The sequence below is a fragment of the Lissotriton vulgaris genome, chromosome 8, assembly GCF_964263255.1.
Source record: "Lissotriton vulgaris chromosome 8, aLisVul1.2, whole genome shotgun sequence".
NCBI classification, from domain to species: domain Eukaryota; kingdom Metazoa; phylum Chordata; class Amphibia; order Caudata; family Salamandridae; genus Lissotriton; species Lissotriton vulgaris.
In genome coordinates, this window is record NC_141696.1 from 1,356,795,096 (window position 1) to 1,356,814,933 (window position 19,838).

The 19,838-nt window shown below is 49.3% G+C and overlaps 1 protein-coding gene across 1 annotated transcript in view; it reads left to right on the forward strand.

Annotated features, from left to right (window-relative positions):
* The window catches only part of MRE11 (MRE11 double strand break repair nuclease), a 468,980-nt gene that overhangs the window by 75,736 nt on the left and 373,406 nt on the right, over window positions 1–19,838 (forward strand). The window lies entirely within an intron of this gene.

Below are 19,838 nucleotides of genomic sequence, written 5' to 3' on the forward strand. Positions count from 1 at the left end.
CTGTAGCATTTCATTTGGAGTGTTCGCTCAGTGAAACCTAGGTGAAAGGCTAGTAAACATTGGAGTTATTTTTGTTTAAATTATGGTTGAACAGTAGCCCTTGTCCCAACTGATGATCTGGTGTGTCCAGGGGATGTTCCATGCCCTGTGGGTGTCTCTGCAAATGAAAATCTCACCACAACCGACCAGCTTTGAAACATGGGATCTTGAAGCTTTGTTATTTTTTGTTATTTTCCTTTGTACAAGCCCCAGACCAGCTACTGAAGACTCCTGTGTTAATTTCGACCTGTGACCAGCTTGATTACTGACACGTTCTTCCTAAACTGTGCCAACTGCTCCAGGGCACTTACAGAAAGATCCATGTGAGTCCCATTGTTTGGGCAGAGACTCTTTGACTTTAAGTACGTTTACTTTCTGGGACTGTTTTTGCAGATTGTCGGTATTTCTGGAAGGTAGCTGAGAACACCCAACCCTTCCCCAATATAATACTATTTGCAATAGAGCCACATGTTAGGTTACTTGAATTATAGAGCATCAGCAAATTAGTGCATTAACTGTTTTGCATCTGGGCCCTTGAATGTTCCTGGATCTTCCTTTTTATGTTTTTTAATGACCCCACATTACTATGTGTGCAAATAAAAGACCTATTTTTCAAAAGGTATACTCTTGATTGGTCATTGAGTTGACTGAGTATAAAGCATTTGCCTTGCAGTATTTAAGTTCTGTCTCCTAGTTAATTGGAGAGTTGTCAGCTGTTTACTTATTTTTTAAAGAAAGGTTCCTATACGGGTTCCGAGGAACAAGTAAACGCAATGGCTGATTATGTGTAGAACTTTTATGCCCGCCAATTGACAACAGTTAAGCTGGGACTATAGACGTCATTCAGGGACTGCCCTTACAGATGGCTGGAGAAGGCCACTGCCCTATAATTAGAGAGTGACCTAACACAAGCCGAAATACTCCTAGCACTTATACAGAAGATACTCGGTCCGAATGAGCTACCAGCAGAATTCTATAAGAGAATAGCAGGCAGCAAGATAGCGTCCCCACTACAGGATATTTACATAACGGCATATTGAGGGGGCGAACATTTGGGAGATTTACGCACTGCGACAATTGTACTTATCTGCAAAGCAGGGAAACTCCAATATAGATGGGAGCCATACACACCAATATCCCTCCTCAATGCGGATACAAAAATCTTGCCTATGGTGTTAGTGAATAGAATACAGGATGTGATCTCAGACTTGGTACACCCGGACCAGAATAGGTTAATACCCCATAGATCAAAGAAATGGAACCTCCACCACTTATACAATATCATGGATAAATTGGAGATCCGCTGGCGATCGCCTGTTCAAACTAAAATAAAGCATTTGATTCAATAGAGTGGCCCTTCCTGTTAGCCATCATGAGGAAAATGGTATTGGGTCCAAAATGTTTAAATTGGACACAGCTCCTCTATATGAACCCAAAAGCCCAGCTTAAAGTGAGCAGAGTCTTATCCAGGAATATCTTGCTATATGTTGTGGAACCAGATATCTCCCTACTACGCCTCAGAGAAGTCTATAATCTACGGGGTCATTCGGTATAGGGAGATATTCTTGATTTTTCAAATTGGAAGCTGGACTCAACATTTTTAATTTTCTTGTGTTTACAGATATCTAGGGACAATCGAAAATACTGAGATAAACCTGCACTGCTCCTCCAGAGATTGGAGAGGGATATAAAACATTAGAGCGCCTTGCCACTCTCTCTCATGCATTGTGGAGGACTTTTTAGGATGAGGACACTGCCCAGAATTACTAACATACTGCAAAATAGCCCATATGCCATCCCTGACCCTTTCTTTCAGGCAACAACCAGACTTTTAAGATTCCTTCTCTGGTTGGGCAGTCCAACACGCTTTGCTGTATCCACACTGCAAAGATCAGTGTACTGCGTGGACACAGCACTGCCGAATATTCATAAATATTTTTAGGCAGCACAGGTCTGTATAGTAAATGAGTGGGCATACTCTCCATTGTACAGCCCAGCATTTAAAGCGGACCTTGAGAAATTGGGACAGAAAGGCTATCTCCACATAGTGCTTTACAATGCGGGCATTATAACATAATGCCTTTACCACGCATCCATTACCATGTAGCGCATTAACCACGCATTGCCTTTACAGCACAATCTTTTACCACAAATATGTTTTACATTGCAAGATAAGTAAATATAAGGTAAGTGTGTGTGTATGTGTATATATATATATATATCTGTGTTTGTGTATCTATGTGTGTGTGTATATATATATATATATATATATATATATATATATATATATATATATATATATACACATCCTACTGGCGGTCGCCAGTCGGTATATATAGTTAGGACCTAGTTTCCAATAGGAAATCCGCAACATTCTATTGGGAATAACTGTGGCGCTGGTTCAAGTTCAAGTTCTGAAATTTGTATAGCGCACTACTCACCCAGAGGGTCTCAAGGCGCTTGGGGGAGGGGGGGGAACTTTACTTATCGAATATCCAGGTTTTAAGTTGCTTTCGGAAGGAGAGGTGGTTCTGTACAAGGCGGAGGTGGGTGGGGAGAGAATTCCAGGTTTTGGCCGCTAAGTAGGAGAAGGTTCTTCCCCCCCATGGTGGATCTATGGATGCGCGGAATTGCGGCGAAGGCTTGATTGGATGATCGTAGTTGGCGGGTGGGGGTGTAGAAGGACAGTCGCGTGTTGAGGCATACGGGTCCTAGGTCGTAGAGGGCTTTGTGTGCGTGGGTGAGGAGACGGAACGTTATTCTCTTGTTGACGGGGAGCCAGTGGAGGTCTTTCAGGTGACCGGAAATGTGAGCTTGACGGGGGATGTCCAGTTTGAGTCTAGCTGAGGCGATTTGGATGTGTTGGAGTTTTTTCTGTAGTTTGGCTGTGGTTACGGCGTAAAGGGTGTTTCCGTAATCCAGTCGGCTTGTGACCAGTGCGTGAGTGACTGTTTTTCTTGTTTCGGTGGAGATCCAGCGGAAGATTTTTTTGAGCATGCATAGGATGTTGAAGCATGAGGATGAGACGGTGTTGACTTGTTTGGTCATCGAGAGGGAGGAGTCCAGGATGGAGCCCAGGTTACGTGCGTGGTCCGTAGGTATGGGTGCGGTTCCCAGGGCTGGTGGCCACCATGAGTCGTCCCAGGCGGAGGGGGATGATCCTAAGATGAGGACTTCCGTTTTGTCCGAGTTCAGTTTTAGACGGCTGTTCTTCATCCACTCGGCTACTTCTTTCATTCCTTCGTGTAAGTTGGTTTTGGCGGTGTTTGGGTCTTTGGTGAGGGAGAGGATCAGCTGGGTGTCGTCTGCGTAGGAGATGATGTTGAGGTTGTGTTGGCGTGCGATGGATGCGAGGGGACTCATGTATATGTTGAAGAGGGTGGGACTGAGTGATGATCCTTGTGGTGCGCCGCAGATGACTTCTGTGGCCTCTGATCTAAAAGGGGGGAGTCAGACTCTCTGGGTTCTTCCGGCGAGGAACGAGATGATCCAGTCCAATGCTTTTCTTTGTATTCCGATGTTGCTGAGGCGTTGTATTAGGGTGCTATGACAGACTGTGTCGAAGGCTGCGGAGAGGTCAAGTAGGATGAGGGCAGCTGTTTCTCCGTTGTCCAGTAGAGTTCGGATGTCATCTGTTGCTGCGATGAGTGCGGTTTCGGTGCTGTGTTTGGCTCAGAAGCCGGACTGTGAGGGGTCGAGGGATTCGTTGGCTTCGAGGAAGGCGGCGAGCTGACTGTTGACGGCTTTCTCAATAACTTTGGCAGGGAATGGGAGGAGCGATATGGGGCGGTAGTTCTTGAGTTCAGTGGGGTCTGCTGTGGGTTTCTTCAGAAGGGCGCTGAGTTCCGCATGTTTCCAGCTTTCCAGGAAGGTAGCGGAGTTGAGGGAGCAGTTGATGACGTCTCGGAGATGGGGTGCGATGATGGAGTCTGCTTTGTTGAAAATGTGGTGGGGACATGGGTCGGTTGGCGATCCTGAGTGGATGGAGTTCATCAAGCGGATGGTGTCTTCAGTGGTGATTGTGTTCCAGGCGCAAAGGTTGTTAGAGGGGGGTATTGGTTCGGAGGTGGGTGGAGTGGACTGGTCCCCGGACTGGTTTTCAAAGCTGTTATGTATGTCGGCGATTTTGTTGTAGAAGAAAGAGGCTAGGGAGTCGCAGAGGTCTTGGGAGGGAGTGATGTCGTTGGTGCCGGTGGTGGGGTTGGTAAATTCTTTGACGATGTTGAATAGTTCCTTGCTGTTGTGGGCGTTGTTGTCAAGTCGATCCTTGAATGCTGATTTCTTGGTGGATCGGATCAGTTGGTGGTGTTTGCGGGTTGCGTTCTTGAAGGTGGTCAGGTTGTCAGTGGTTGGGGTTTTTCTCCAGGCTTTCTCGAGGGTGCGACATAACTTCTTGGATTTCTTAAGGTCATCGTTGAACCAGGGGGCTTTTTTGTTACCTTGCTTGATTTGATGGTTTTTAAAGGGTGCTAGTTCGTCTGCGCTGTGGGTGATCCATTGTGTGGGGTTGGTGGCTGCTTGGTTTGGGTCCGGTCATTTGGCAGGAGGGTTTTGGTGAAGCGATGTGAAGAGCTGGTCAGTAGTAATTTTGTTCCAGTTTCTTCGGGGAATAGGTTGTGGGGGGTTGTGGGTCGTGGTCTTTTTGTAGTTGAAGTGAACGCAGCTGTGGTCCGTCCAGTGGAGAGCTGCGGTGTGATTGAAGGAGATGTGCTTGCTGGAGGTGAAGATTGGGTCGAGCGTGTGTCCGGCATAGTGGGTGGGGGTATTGACAAGTTGTTGGAGTCCGAGGTTGGCTAGGTTGTCCAGAAGGGTGGTGGTGTTGGAGTCGTTTTTCTTTTCCAGGTGATAGTTGAGGTCTCCCAGTAGAATGTAGTCCTCGGAGGGGAGGGCGTGTGGGCTGATGAAGTCAGTGATGTCATCGCTGAATTGTGTGCGGGGTCCTGGTGGTCTGTAGATGAGGGTGCCTCTGAGTGTGGTCTTGGGGTCGGTGTGGATCTGGAAGTGAAGGTGTTCGGCGGGTGCGAGGTTGTCGTCGGAACTGGTCGTGATGCGGATGGTGTTCTTATGGACGATGGCGATGCCTCCTCCTGTTTGGTTGGTGCGGTCCTTTCGGATGATCTTGTAGCCGTCGGGATGGCTATGGCAATGTCGGGTGCTGATGAGGCGTTCATCCAGGTTTCTGTAAGGAAGGCGACATCCGGCGATGTAGTGTCGAGTAGGTTCCAGAGTTCAATGGCGTGTCTGTGGACCGAGCGGGGGTTGAGCAGGATGCACTTTAGGTGGTTAGTGTCGGAGCTCTGATTGGAGTGTGTGGATTTGGTGTGGGTCCTGATGCAGTCGAACTTGCTGGAGTGGCAGGTGAAGGGTCCATGGGTGTGTCCTGGGGCAGCTTGGTAGCAGTTTAGGAGTCGGCCGGGGTTAAGTGCAGAGAGGGTTGCGGAGTCGTACGTTATGCGGGTGGAGTGGGTTTTGCGGGGGCCAGGGGGTCTGGCGCTGGGCGCGGTCCAGGCGGGACGGGCGTAGACGGGCTTACCTTTGGCGTACCTTCGGCGCGCATGGGGCGCGACCGCTGCGCGTGAACGCTGCGTGTAGGCTGTTCTGACATAAGTGGATAGTGGGGGGGGCGGAGCGAGGGAGGGGCAGCTGGGAGGCGGGAGCGGGGTGGAGATACGGGCTGGGAGGCACAATCACAAAATGGCAGCAAACCAAAAGTGAAACAGGGCGAGTTTGTGCTAGCAGGGATATCGGCAAAATGCGCCCAGATGCACCGGCACAATCATGTAGGTGTGGTGCACAAAATTAAAATGAATCAGTTTGAATCATTCATTACACGACACCTTCCGAGTAAGGGTCCCTATTCGTTTACGTTGTCCCGGGTCTAGGGCGACCCCCAGATCTGCTTCCCATGCCGCCCAAGACGGGGATATCGGAGGGGCCGAGTCACATCTCATAGCTGAATATAACAGCGTAATCAGCCGTCGCCCCCCGCCACAGGACAGAAGGATATTCAGAGTGTGGGACACCTGGGGCGCCTCCGAATACTGTGGCTAGGTCGCCCTCGCCATTTCCTGAAGGCCTCTATAAGGGAGATACTGTCCCCCAGTGAGTCCAAAGGCCTCCGTAGCCCTCTCTAGGCTCACGAAAGAGTCGTCTGGATATAGGTCCGCCAGAATCTCACAACCGCCCTCATGCCATTCCCGGAACGACATGTGTTCCTCCATCAACATCACCGGCGCCAAAATCCACACCGGTAGCTCCCTATGAAAGGGGGCCCGCCTCAATACCCTCTCTACAAGTCGCTGCCAGATTCCCGCAGTGTGTCGAACTACTTTCAGATAGATCAAGCACTCTTACCTGCGTTCTCGCAATCTCTTACCTGTAAGGTGCTTTGATCGATTTTGCAGAGACGCTATGGGCCAAACTCCCAGAACCCTACCTTACAACCTGTGATCTTTCTTTTAACACTAGGGTGATGGATAGCAGTCAGGGAGAGAGGCCGGATCTGACGCTATTATGTTCTTGTAGTCGACCTGCGAAGCAATAAGAAACTTCTTAGACTTAATCCTTTCAACTTTTTCTTTTAATCTCTAAACTCCTTCTACTTGTTCTTATGTCAAGACGTTAAACTCCTACCTGCGATCTACTAGACTTGGCTTCGCGTCCTGGAAGTCGTCATCAGATGGTGTCTTTTGAAGAGATGCTGTTCTCTAGCGTCCGAAGGTGGTTGAACTGTCCGCCCCGACTTTTTATGTTAAATGATCGATTATTCTGTATAAAACAAACAATAAATCATTTGCACTTTCCTTTACCTTTTTTTATACCTGCTAATCAAATCTATTTTAAAATCTACTCACTTTACATTATTCACTTGATGTCCAAACGACTTCTCACTTGGGATTTAAGAATTAAATTCACATTCTTAAAACATTACTTTAAACATTGCTAAATTTACTAGAACATCTTTTTTCCTAAAAAGCGCTGCAGTTTCACACACGAAAATAAGTCTCTGAATGGAACTGAGTCCAAGTTTTCCTCTTTTACGAAGATTGTCCAAAAATTATTCTTTGGCTAGCGTTGGGCGCCTTTTTTTTAAATAAAGTTACTTATCTCTTTCTCTTTAGTGCAGAAAACTGAAGAATGATGATTCCAGAAACCAGAAACTCAGGCCTGGATTCCGTTTTGAAGTCCTCCGATAAAGATTCTTCTGACGTGGTGTTCTTCGGAAGGCACAAAAAAACTTAGCATCTTGTAGAATCCCGGGTGTGGCTTTTATAGTCTTGCCACAACCCGGGACGTCCTGGAAGCTGTACGTGCTAACGTTGCTCTCACGCTGTGTTAAACAACACACAGCGCGAGAACTTTCCAAACGAACGCGTGTCACTTTTAAAACGCGTCTTTCTCTTACCGATTTGCCGATCCTGTCTGAAATTTTGCTTGCACTGCCCAGATCTGAGTTCCTCAAAACACAAAACATCGATAATGACACGTTAGTGCAAAATCTACATTCCCTCCACAATTATGGTCAAGAACATGCACCAAGCATAATTCACCACACAAACAATGTATATGAACATAACTGGAGTGCTGGTTGCACGGGACATGGGTGGGTTTTAAGAAAGGTGAAGGTCTTGAACTAATCCTTGCTAGGAGTGTAATACTGTACTATGCCTACAAACGGGGTCGTGACTTGTTGATTCATGACAACTACATACGGCAGGGATTCGTCCGCTCCCCTTCCCCGCATCAGAGCCACCTGCAGCGTCCTCTCGTCCGCCCTGCCCGCTAGGAGTTGCAACTCCCAATTATCTGTACCCACGAACCACCGTGTGGCTGGCAGAAGTTGGGCCGCATAGTAATATAAATCGAACCTCGGGGCCTCCAGACCCCCCTCCTCCCAGCGTCGGACCACTGTGTGCAATGCAACCCTGCTGCGCCTGCCCGCCCAGAGCAAGGAGGTGAGCAGCGTATTAAGCTTGCTAAATATACGAGGGGGGAGCGGGCACAGGGTATTCTGTAGGACGTATAACACCCTCGGCAGCATCACCATCTTTGAAACGGCTAGTCTCCCCATTTGAGAGATTGGGAGCGTATTCCAAAAGGACACGGACTGCTGCAGGGGACTAAGCACTCGTTCGGCGTTACGGGCCAGCAACTGTTCATGGGACACGGCCACTTGGATTTCCAGGTATCGGAAGGCCTCCAGTTCCCACCTCAACCCCAGGTGCGGGAAACCCAGTCTGGGGTCCTCGCCACAGCCTGCCAGGGGAAAGATCAAGGACTTCCCAGGATTAAGGCGCAGCCCAGAAGCTGCACCAAAACGATTTAAGTGCTGCAACAGGAGCGGCAGCGATTCCCGGGGGGACGTTGGGTAGAACAACGCGTCATCAGCCTACAGGGAGATCAAGTGCACAGTATCCCCCACTTGTATCCCCCAGGGGACCATCTCCGCTCTGATTGACACCGCCAGGGCGAATAGGAGCGGCGACAGGGGATACCCCTGACGGGTGTCCCTGCCCAATTGCCACTCTTCTGATCGGGCCGCCCCGAGTCTGACCCTGGCCGTAGGTGCGCTGTAGAGGATCCGGATCCAGGCGCAGAAGAGGGGCCCCACCCCAGCGAGCTGAAGCACCTCCAAGAGGTACCCCCAGCTGACAGTGTCGAAAGCCGTAGCCAGGTCTATTGACACCAGGACCTGGGGATCCTCCCTATCACGCACCTCATGGAGGACATGTTTTAGGCGCCGAAGGTTCATGGCGGTGTTGCGGCCAGGGATGAACCCACACTGGTCTTGATGGACTAAGTGCGCCATATGCGGCACCAGCCGGGTGGCTAAAATCCTAGTAAGGATTTTCACATCAGGGTTGATTAGGGTGATAGGCCGATATGCCGCGGGATCACAGCCATCCCCTCCCGGTTTCAGAAGCATGCAAACCTCCCCCTGATGCATGGTGGGTGGGAGTGTGCCACGTTCCAGGGCCTCATGATAAACCTGTAGGCGAAGGGGGGCAAGAGTATCCGCAAACGCCTGATAAAATTCCGGTGGAAAACCGTCTCCACCCGGAGCCTTGGCCATTGGTAGTGCGGCCAGTGCTACTCTGACCTCCTGAAGCGACAAGACGGCATCCAGTTCCTCCGCATCCTCCCCTGAGAGGGTCTGGAGGGTCAGACCCCAAAGGTATGTCTGATAGGATGCTTCCGTCACCAAGGGGTCCGTGGTATATACTGCCTGCAGATGAGTGCGGAGAACCGCGAGGAGGTCCGATTCTGAGGGCACCATGTCCCCAGCAGGATCCTTCAACGCCACTATCCGTGCTGGAGCGGACTCCCTCCGAAGAATCCAGGCTAGCAGGCGGCCTGACTTGTCCCCCTCCCGGTGGAGACGCTGGCGATATTGGCCGAGGGTAAACTTATCCAGTGGGTAAGGATATCATGAACGCCCTCACGGGCCGTCCGCTCAGATTCCAGGTCCGACCCATCCGGTTCCGACAGGGATTGACAGTGGCAGAGGCGATCCTCAGCGCACCTCAGATCTCAGAGCAACTGTCTCCGGACCCCATAAGTCAGGCCCATACATGCGCCCCGCACAACCGCCTTGAGAGCGTCCCATTTGGTCACATAAGGCAAGTCGCTGTCTCCCCAGTTTAAGTCTAAGTAGTTCTTTAGGGCCGTCTCTACATGTTCCGTACCCACCTGATCCTGCAGGAGGTCCCCTGGCATCCTCCAAGTACGCGGGCGGACTGGTCCACCCATTGTGCTACGCAAGTCACGGGCGAGTGATCAGACAAAAAACGAGCCTGATGGGTGACCGATAAAACAAGGGATGTGTCGAGATTAGCAGCAAGAACTCTATCGAGCCTACTATGTGTGTTGTGTGTCGGAGTGTAACAAGTGTATAGTTTCAGCCCTGGATTACTGAGGCGCCACCCATCAACAGCGGTAAAGGTAAACAATGGTCCAGAACCTATTTCTTTAAGGAAGCCGAGTAGATCAGCACATATTCAAACATTTTCAAATTCAGGGGTGTTTCTCATGTATCCACCCTAAATCATAATTGAACTTAGGGCCAGATGTAGGTAGGCATTTACCGGTCGGTAACGGCCGAATTCGGCCGTTACCGACCGGTAAATGCAATTTGAGATGTAGGGCCCTGTATTTTACAGAATCGGTAAATTTACCGATCGGTAAATTTACCGATTCTGTAAAATACCGAATCGGTATTTTTTCCGATTCGGTAAAATTGATATGTAGGTGGGACTCTTCTGAGTCCCACAAGCATTACAGAATCGGTATTTTACCATCAAAAACTATTTGATGGTAAAATACCGATTCTGGTGTGCATGCATATGTGTGCATGCACACCTGTGCCATATGACAGGCAGACCTGCCCTTAGGGCAGGTATGCCTGCCACATGGCACCCAATCCTGTTTAGGGGGTGCCAGGAAGTGTCAAAGTGACACCCCCTGCACCCTTGTGAAATTCGGTATTTACCGATTCGGTAAATACCGAATCGGTAAAGCCTATTGATTTCTATGGGCTTTGAAGCCCATAGGAATCAATAGGCTTTACCGATTCGGTATTTACCGAATCGGTAAATACCGAATTTTACCGATTCGGTAAAAGGGAACATCTGGATTCCCTACATACCAACCCCTCACATTTACCGAATCTTAATTACCGAATCGGTAAAATTTGGTAATTTTCGGTAATTAAGATTCGGTAAATGTTACTTACCTACATCTGGCCCCCAGTTTCTTAGAGTAAAAAGAAGAAATTATCACTACATCCCCAATATATCAAAAAGGGAAAGGCAATGTTGAATTCATTGTCTCTAATCACAAAACTAATATTTTTTACAATTTTATCAATACTTTCAAATCAAAGGTTGCCCAAACGGAGCGTGCACAAAAAGGAGTGATCAAAAGAAGTGCAGTGAATCAAGACGGAAAGGGAAATTCAAAGAGATAAACAAAATGATTATATTAAATTTCTGTAATTACGGTTTTACAATTTCCGTAATGCAACAACCTGGCCCACATAGAATCTTACTATCGACAAATCTCTAAATCATACTAACACAACAGTCATATCGATTGTGTGCACTTCTTGCAGAGATTGGGTCCATGGTGAGATTAGTATCGTCGACGTTTCGACTCGGCTTAGGGTCAACCGGTGAGTTAAACCTGGACCGTGCGAGTCTTCATCAGGACATTAATAGTTGGGCAACCAAGGGTTGAAGATGACCCCAAAGGTGTAGGGCTACACTCCGTATGCCTCGTATTCAATCAAGACAGGATCCTTATTTCTGTAGTAATGATGGAGAATCAATCGTCCATTGGAATTCCTTTATTCAATGAGGTTAGAATAGACTCCTTATTCTGTCTTAGTTATGGCAGGTCAATTCTTAAAAAAGGGTGGTCTCAGTTTGCACTGCTTCCTGCCGTGTGTGCCGGTCTTGAAAACTTCCCAAGTGTTAGCCGCTGTACTCCGCGATGCAGCGTCAGCACCCAGGTTATCCATCACCTCCCGGAGACGCACCATCATCCGCGGTTCCGTGCCCGCACGGGGAGGGTGCCTGTCCAGCATCGGATCCATCACACAGTTAAAGTCCCCAAACCAGAGGAGGGGGGCGTCTAAATCCGAAACAATAAGCTCCTGGAGATTGGAGAAGAAGCTTCAGTCATCCACATTGGGTGCATAGGAATTTAGCAGCAGGAAATCCCTACCATCCAGCTTCACCCGCAGAAGTAAATACCTGCCCTCAACATCCGCCTCAGCGAACTGAACCGCAAGGGGAACCCCAGGTGCCACCCAGATCAGGACCCCCCTAGCATAGGTGGAGAAGGAGGAATGAAACACCTGACCCTTCCACTGCTTCGCCAGCTTAAGAGCTCCCTCCTCATTCAGATGAGTTTCCTGCAAACACGCAACAGAGACTCCATGTCGCCGGAGAAAGGACAGTACCCTGTGTCTCTTAGTGCAGGTGCCCAGCCCACGCACGTTCCAAGTTAAAAATTTGTATCCCATAAGCACAAGCCACGCCCATCCGGGCAGCCAAATCTAGCATCTGCAAGCAGCCTCCCAGGGGCTCAAACAACAGTACACTCGATGCCAAATACAGTTTCTCCCCACAACTCCCTCCAATCTCCCAACCCCCCCAACACTCAAACTCTGAAGAAACCCCCCCTCCTCCCCCACCCACGAGCAGAATGACAGCAACAAAATAACATGCTACCCCGCCCTCCCTCTGCCAGTGCCAGGACGTACACAGCCACCCCATTCACCCCACACCACACACACTCAACAACAAACAACCTCCCCCCACCTCCAAGCCCCATACCGAACCCAGCAAAGGTTAGTTGTACTCTCCCTGGTGCGAGACATGCAATTCGGGCCCCGTCCCACCATACAGCTCCCCCCCCACACCCCCAACCCCCACACATCTCTCATATGGCAAAAACAATGAAGGTATTCTGAGTCATACAGTCACAAAGTGTCAAACGCTGCCGACAGCAGTCATCAATCAGAAAAGCAAAGCAGGTACAGGCCAGTAGGCCAAACATACAGAACGGCCAGGAGTCATATCACCTCAGTATGAAACCGGCACCTCCAGCGACTTAGTCCCCCCTGTTTCCGGGATCACAGGAGCAGTGAAGAGCGTGTCCTGTATCGTGTCCTGCAAAGTGTCGGGGACCAGGACCTCCTCAGGCCTGGTCAGGCTCGGAGCCCCCAACTCAGACTCATCCGGCAAAGGACCCAGGAGCATAGCACCGTCCTCGCCCACCGTAATCCTAGGTTCCTTTGGGCCAGCCGACCCAGACCGGCGTCTCCGTCTGCTACCGCGTCTCCGTGACGGCCGTCTCCCGGGGTCCCCCCCACTCCCCGGGCGGGACGTCGTCGCCCCTGATCTCCAGCCACTCCCACACCTCTGCCGGGGATTCAAAGAAGTGCGCCTTCCCTTACGAGAGTACTTTGAGCTTTGCTGGATACAACAGCATATACTGCAGCTTCATCTCGCGCAGTTTTCTTTTTACCCCCAAATAGGACTTCCTCTGCTCCTGGACTTGTTGGGTATAGTCGGGATAGATGGACACCCGGCTGCTCTTGATGGTGAGATCCGCCGTCTCCCTCGCCGCCCGTAGAATACAATCGCGATCTTTATAGTTCAGGATTTTGGCGATCAAGGCTCGTGGGGGCGCCCCAGGGCGCGGCGGCGGAACCAGAGCACGATGTGCTCGCTCGATGACAAAAACGTCCGGGAGGCCCTCCGGGCACAGCGATGTTCGGATCCAGGTTTCCAAAAAGCGTTCAGCGTTCCCCGCCTCCAGCCGCTCCGGCACCCCGAGGACCCTTATGTTGCTTTGACGGGCCGCATCCTCAGCCCTCTGCTCTAAGGCCATCGTCGCGGCCGTGAGGTGCGTAACTGTCTTTTTGAGAGTGGCCACCTCACCCTGCAGCTCTCCAATATTTCCCTCGGCATCAGTGACTTTGTCAGCAACTTTTCGAAGGTCAGTTTGCAGCAAGTTGACGTCTATGGAGACCGTCTCGATCTGCCGCTCTAGCGCGGTATGTGAGCCCTGTATGGCTTTCAACAACTCCGCTCGAGAGGGCTCTCCGGGTTCGCCCGCTCCCTCTTCTTGGCCCGATTGGCGCGTAATCCGCTGGGAGGGCAGCCGCTGCGTAGTGTATTGGATGATGGTGTTTGCCTGCGTGGCACACAACATTCTGTCTTTACGCATGACCAAGGCCCAGAGCGCTCCGGTCAGCACACCAGCCACGCAGGGTGCCCCCTCAGGTTTAGGAGCACTGGACCCCCTTAGACCGCAAGTCCCAGGTGCCTCCCAGCCAATGAATTCAAGCAGTCAACAACGTAGGGCGACACGCCAGGTACAAAGCGGCGACACTGCATGCAATATTTCAATATCAAGGCCTCAGCAGCCGTAGGCAGGTTGAATAGACCCACACTAGACACCGATCCCCTTCGATGAGTGGCCCCTAGGAACAAGCAATTCAGTGCGGGGGGGACAGGATACGCAACACCACTCACTGCAGCGCCCTCCGGGCCCTCAATCCGCTCCCAGCTGGGAGGAGCAGCTCCTCTCCCAGGGGTGGCAAGCCCCCCCAGCAGCCGTATCGGCAAATTCGGGCCGCCCAATGGCCGCCCACCGCCACAGGAGGAACGTCGCTACAGCCGGACAGGCCAGCAAACCACGGGCTGTCTGCCGGGCACCAGAAGACCGGGATTGCTAGGGCCGAGAAGGCCTCACCCAAGCCACTGCAGGCGTCTCCCAAGGCCTCCACCTCCTATACGATGCGGCGCCAGCGGGAAAGGCCTTCCGGTGCGGCTACCTCCGCAGGCGCCAGTCGATACAGCTCTCCCGCCGCAGCAACCAGCAGGCTCCAGGCTCCGCCACACTAGCTGCAGATGGCGGCAGGCTCCGGTGCAGATAGGGAAGCGCCGGGTCCCCCGGGAGCCACAGGAAAGCAGGTCCGCAACGCCGCCTTCACCACTGCCTAGGCCTTAGACCCCGACCTCGCGTAGCCAGAGGCCCGGGGCTCACCCACATCGGCGTCCAGCACGGCTCTCCGCCCAGGCACTCACCGCCGCCACTCGCAAGGGGGGTCACTGGCGGGAGGGGGTCCTCCGACCACCGCCGCAACCGGTTTCGAGCTCCAACAGGATAAATATGCAGGATTTACGGGTTCTCAGGCCGGGAGCTTGCGGAGCTCACGTCCTGCCGGCCATGCTGCTTGGCCACGTCCCCAATTCAGACTATCTTTAATGCGTCCATGACTACGGAGTTACCTTTTAAAGTTATAAGCAGTGGCCTTGTGAATTCTTTTCAAACTATATTTGGTGTCTTCTCAGCATTTTTCCATTCGATTTTTTCCAGCATCTTTGGTGGATTGCCCTTAATACTCGCATTAGTTGCCGGTGTGCTTTTATTAATTTGTTTACTTAAATATGGATGCACATCCTGCAGCACACAACAATATTTCTCGGCTGTTGCTTGTCCGCAACCGAATGCTTACTTATTACGGAGCGCTGCCTCTGGCAGCATTGAGTGCAGCTTATGGATTATCGTTTCGATTTTCCTTTTTCACATGCGTTCAACCTGTCTTCCATTGCCTGAGCTCCGATTTCGACTGGGCCCTGGATTTGTGTCTCTGCAGTACGGTGTCTCCCAACGCGGATTATGACCAGCTGATGAGCCCCTTAGTGGTTCATGACTTGCTCTGTTCTGACTGCGGGATTATGGCTTTAGCAGCTGTAAATGGAATAATGGGACGTTGGAATGTTTTTGCAGCGGAGCATGAGTTCTTAGCACACAGTTACATTGAAGATGACCCGAGTTTTCCTCCGATGGTGATAGAGGCTCCGGTCATTGAGGAACATGTATGTTCATTCCTACTATTGAATTGGATGGCTGAAATGTTTTCAGATGAGAACAATGACTTCCTCTTGGAGGCTGTTGCTACATACTGTGCTTATAGGCTGTTGGAATAAGAGTATTTAATTTTTCTACCTATTCTTTATTATTTAGTTACTGCTTTCTATGAAACGGCGAATAATTTTTTTTGCAAATTTGAACTTGACTCTGCTTTCCTGGCTTGGACTCTGCGTTCGTAATTCGCCCACGTTTATATCACGTGCTTCGATCAAGGAAGGGTGCCGTGGGGCTGAGCCTTGCACTCACACCGTGTTAAGTTAGCATGGGTTTATTAGAAGCTTAAACGCCATTTTTGCTTCCCTGCTCTGCTTTGCACACGACACGCACTTCCGATATGGTTTAGAGAAGGCTGAGTATTTTGCATCACATGGGAATATTTTGTTATGCTACATTTGTAGACTGCCTCGCTAGTTTAGTGTGTATAGTGAGAGCATGGAACATCAAGGTAATCTTGGACACTGTCTGTTATTCGGAATGATCCTCACACGTTCGAGCCATAACACATATGCAGCTGTGGCCACTTTTGATACTGGCGCGTTTAATAATGCACTGTGCAGGCATGATTACATACAGTGGGAGAACATTCATATCCTGACAGTTTGTGCAGAACTCAATGTGATCCACTACTGCTGAGTACCAGAGGTATGGGTCCGGCCATGTAATCCTATGAGACCTTCTGTAGTTATAAACTAACCTGCTAGGTAGGGAGGGTGAAATCTAGGTATATTTTAAATCTGTTTCCCTTTAGCATTATAAGATGCTTTCTCCCATTGTATTTTATGGTATAGTAACAGTGCTGACAACCTTGTTTCTGATAATATGTTTACCTTTTTTTTGTCCTCATTTGCCTTACCCTCTTTTCAAGAAACGCCAACCACCTTGGGTGTCCAACACCGAGAGGCTTAGGATTTTAATTATCTCCCGTACCAAGACACGATTTAGCAGTATTGGTGGAAGAAGAGTCCTGAAAGAAAACAAGAGGGGGAGGGGGAGTGGACTTGCAATTACTCCATCAAGGTATTTTTCAACCTGTAGGACCGACAACGAACCGGGGAAACCAAGACCCTAGGTCCATGGAGTGTTGTAGGCATAATCATAGGACCCGGGGAAAAAAACCAAAAAACCCCGGAGCGCTATCTCCACTGGACCAACAAATCCTAAAAAGCCAAGTTACGTTTACCACAAGATCTGGCCAAGTCCGCCTTGGATGTTTCATATAGGGACATCAGCCAACCTGAGTGTGATGGAGCCGTTGTTTGTACCCAAACTTTACATTTCTTTCCTGGCAGGAATTTGGAGAGTCTCAGGGGCGAGAGGTAAGCCCGATGTGCCGTAAACAGATGGTTACGTCTCAACCAAGCTGGTTTAGCGGTTTTATAAAGGAGAGTAAAAGATTTTACCCATATCTCCTCAAACTGAAAGCCTAGCTCTTCCCCCCACAGCTCGTCAGGTAGAGCAAACTCCCCATCAACCTCTTCCAACAAACTCCAATACCACAAAGCTACCTCTTTGCCCCCCCCTAGTCGCTCTACCAGCTGCTGTTCCAGGTTGCTGACTTTCCCCAATGATACCCCTTTCCGACACAGGGCCCTGGCCCAGCTATCAAGCTGCATATACTTAAATCTAGAAAGTCCGGGGCCAACCTGCACCCTTAACTCCTCCCATGCCCTCACTGACCCTCCCCATCTTACAATCCCAGCATCTTTCACTGGAATCGACAAGCTATCCTTTAAACATAACGGTAAGCCTGGGGAATTCCACACTGGTGCAAAGTTTGAAAAATAGGGCAACCCTAGTCTCTTTCTGATCTGTGCCCAGGCTTTAGCGGAGGACTGAAGAATTTTGAACTTGACTTTTTGAAAAATTTCTGGTCCCCGAATTTAAACAGCAATCCGTCAATTGGCAGGTCCGCTCCAACTAGCATGGCTTTAAACATTGTCCCTATCGATAAACTAGGTGGTGTTTTTAAAAGCATTCCAGAGTGGGACAACTGAAAAGCCCATGTGTAATACTGTAGATCAGGTAGTGCCAGCCCCCCCCCTTTTCCCTCCTCCTCCTCAACTTCTTCCATGCCAATCTGGTGTATTTGTAATTCCAGATGAAGGAATTGATCTCTCGCTGACACTTATCTAAGATTTTAGCGTCAAAAGCCAGGGGGATGGTGTTAAAAATAAATTGGAATTTCGGGAGGATAGTCATCTTTACCAAGCTTATCCTGCCCAGTGTAGTGAGTGGAAGGTGAGCCCAAGATTTTAATAGCTTCCACCACTCATTATAAACTCGGTCTAGATTGTTTTGTACGATGTTTCCAACATCTTGGGTAACCCGTATTCCGAGGTATCGCACGGAGGAGGACACATCAAAATGTAAATTGGCAATATTCAAAGCCATAATTTCAGTTTTACTGGCGTTGATCTCGTACCCCGAAATACGCCCAAACTCCTACGCCCTCTTAATAACAGCGGAAATGAAAGATCCGGGTCAGACGTGAAGATGAGAATGTCGTCTGCGTAGAGTGCTACCCGCCTCTCCCACCCCTCAAATTTGAAAGGAAGAATATTTTCCTCTAACCGCAAAACCTGGGCGAACGGTTCAATGTACAAATTGAAGAGGAGGGGAGAGAGCGAGTAGCCCTGCCTCGTACCCCTCGTGATTTCAAAAGATTCTGTCAGGACACCATTAATGAACAACCTTGCCGATGGAGCCCCATACATAAGAGTAAAAGCTCAACAAAAACCCTCACCAAAATTAAATTTCTTCAAAACTGCAGCCAGATAGGGCCAGTTAACCCTATAGAAGGCTTTTGTTGCGTCTAAAGTGAGGGTTGCCATTGGAAGAGAGAAGGCCGAGCCAATATCTATTGCCCCCACCAAGTCGTGCGTTCGATCTGATAACTGACGCCCTTTAATGAAACCTTTCTGGTCTTGATGTACAATTGCACCAATTACGCTCCCCAGTCTCGCAGACATGATGGTTGCGAAGATTTTATAGTCGCTATTCAGAAGCGAGATTGGTCGATAGGACCCACACTCAGTTGGGTCCTTCCCTAACTTGGGGATCAGAACGATAGTCGCCTCTCCCCAAGACTTTGGGGGAGCTTCCCCCTTCCTAAGAATTCCATTGAAAAGGGCCGTCAGTGTTGGGACAATAACAACGCCCAACGCACGATATAGCTCTCCTGGTAGGCCATCAGGGCCTGCCGCCTTCCTGCTTAAGTTGCCCGATGGCTTTACTCGCTTCAGCCTCCGATATTTCCATCTCCAGACAGTTACTCTGCACTGTTGAGAGGGTTGGCAGGGAAATTTTATCAAGCCATGTATCTCTTACCACGTGGTCGTTGGTAGTATCCTCCCTGTAAATCCCCTCGAAAAAATCCAAAAAGGCACTCCCAATCTCCGAATTAGAGATCCTGGCAGGAGTCTCCCCTTCCACTTAATAATAATATGTTTTCTTGTATTATCTAAGGTACTGCGCATGAGATTACGGCGTTAGAAATAAACATTTCAAACTTGCACGTGTCTTTATTTACTCCTTGTTTTGGACTGCTGTAAGACTATAACGAAAGAGTGCTCTTGTTATTCACCTTACTTGAAGTAATCTAAGTCGCATGTTCTGGGTTGACTAGTCATTGGTGTTTTTGCTATAGGACGAAGAACCAATGAATCACTGATTGTTAGTCTGTTAGGGGGTTTGGGTACTAAGGTGGGTTTTGGAACACCGTAATTCACTGAGGTCCTAAGTCTTTATGCACAGTTCTGTGTAGGAGCAGAATTCCTGCAACAGTAGTTACCACATAAAGGCTCGATAAAGGGCTTTGAGTTTGAATCAGAATATCAAATTGAAGAATAATTGATAACCCCAGCCAATAAAGGGAGCAAGTGTACAAACTTGGCTGTGCCTTCGGCCGGGGTAGTTGTTACAATAAAAAGGCTTGATAAAGGCCTGCACTTTGAATAGGAATGTGAAATAGAAGAATAGTTGATAATCACAGCTAAGATGTCATGAGTGATGTCATGAGTGATGTCACTGACCATGTCATGAGTGATGTAATATGTGACGTCATCAGCAGTGTATTGCGGGCGTGCGAGTTATAGTTAGCTGAACTAACTATAACGGGGGAATCTCAAAGGTTTTGTATGAGTGAAATGTCCAGCTAGCTATAACATGTGTGAAACCTATGTTTTTTTAAAATTAATTTGCAAGGTTTTTTAAATGCTAATTCCTAACTATAACATGTGTGAAACCTATGGTTTTTTCAGTGAAAAAAATAAATAAAATAAAAATATATATATATATGTCCAGAAAAAGCACCTGAATAGTAGTGACTTCAAGGACACAGTGGGGATTGA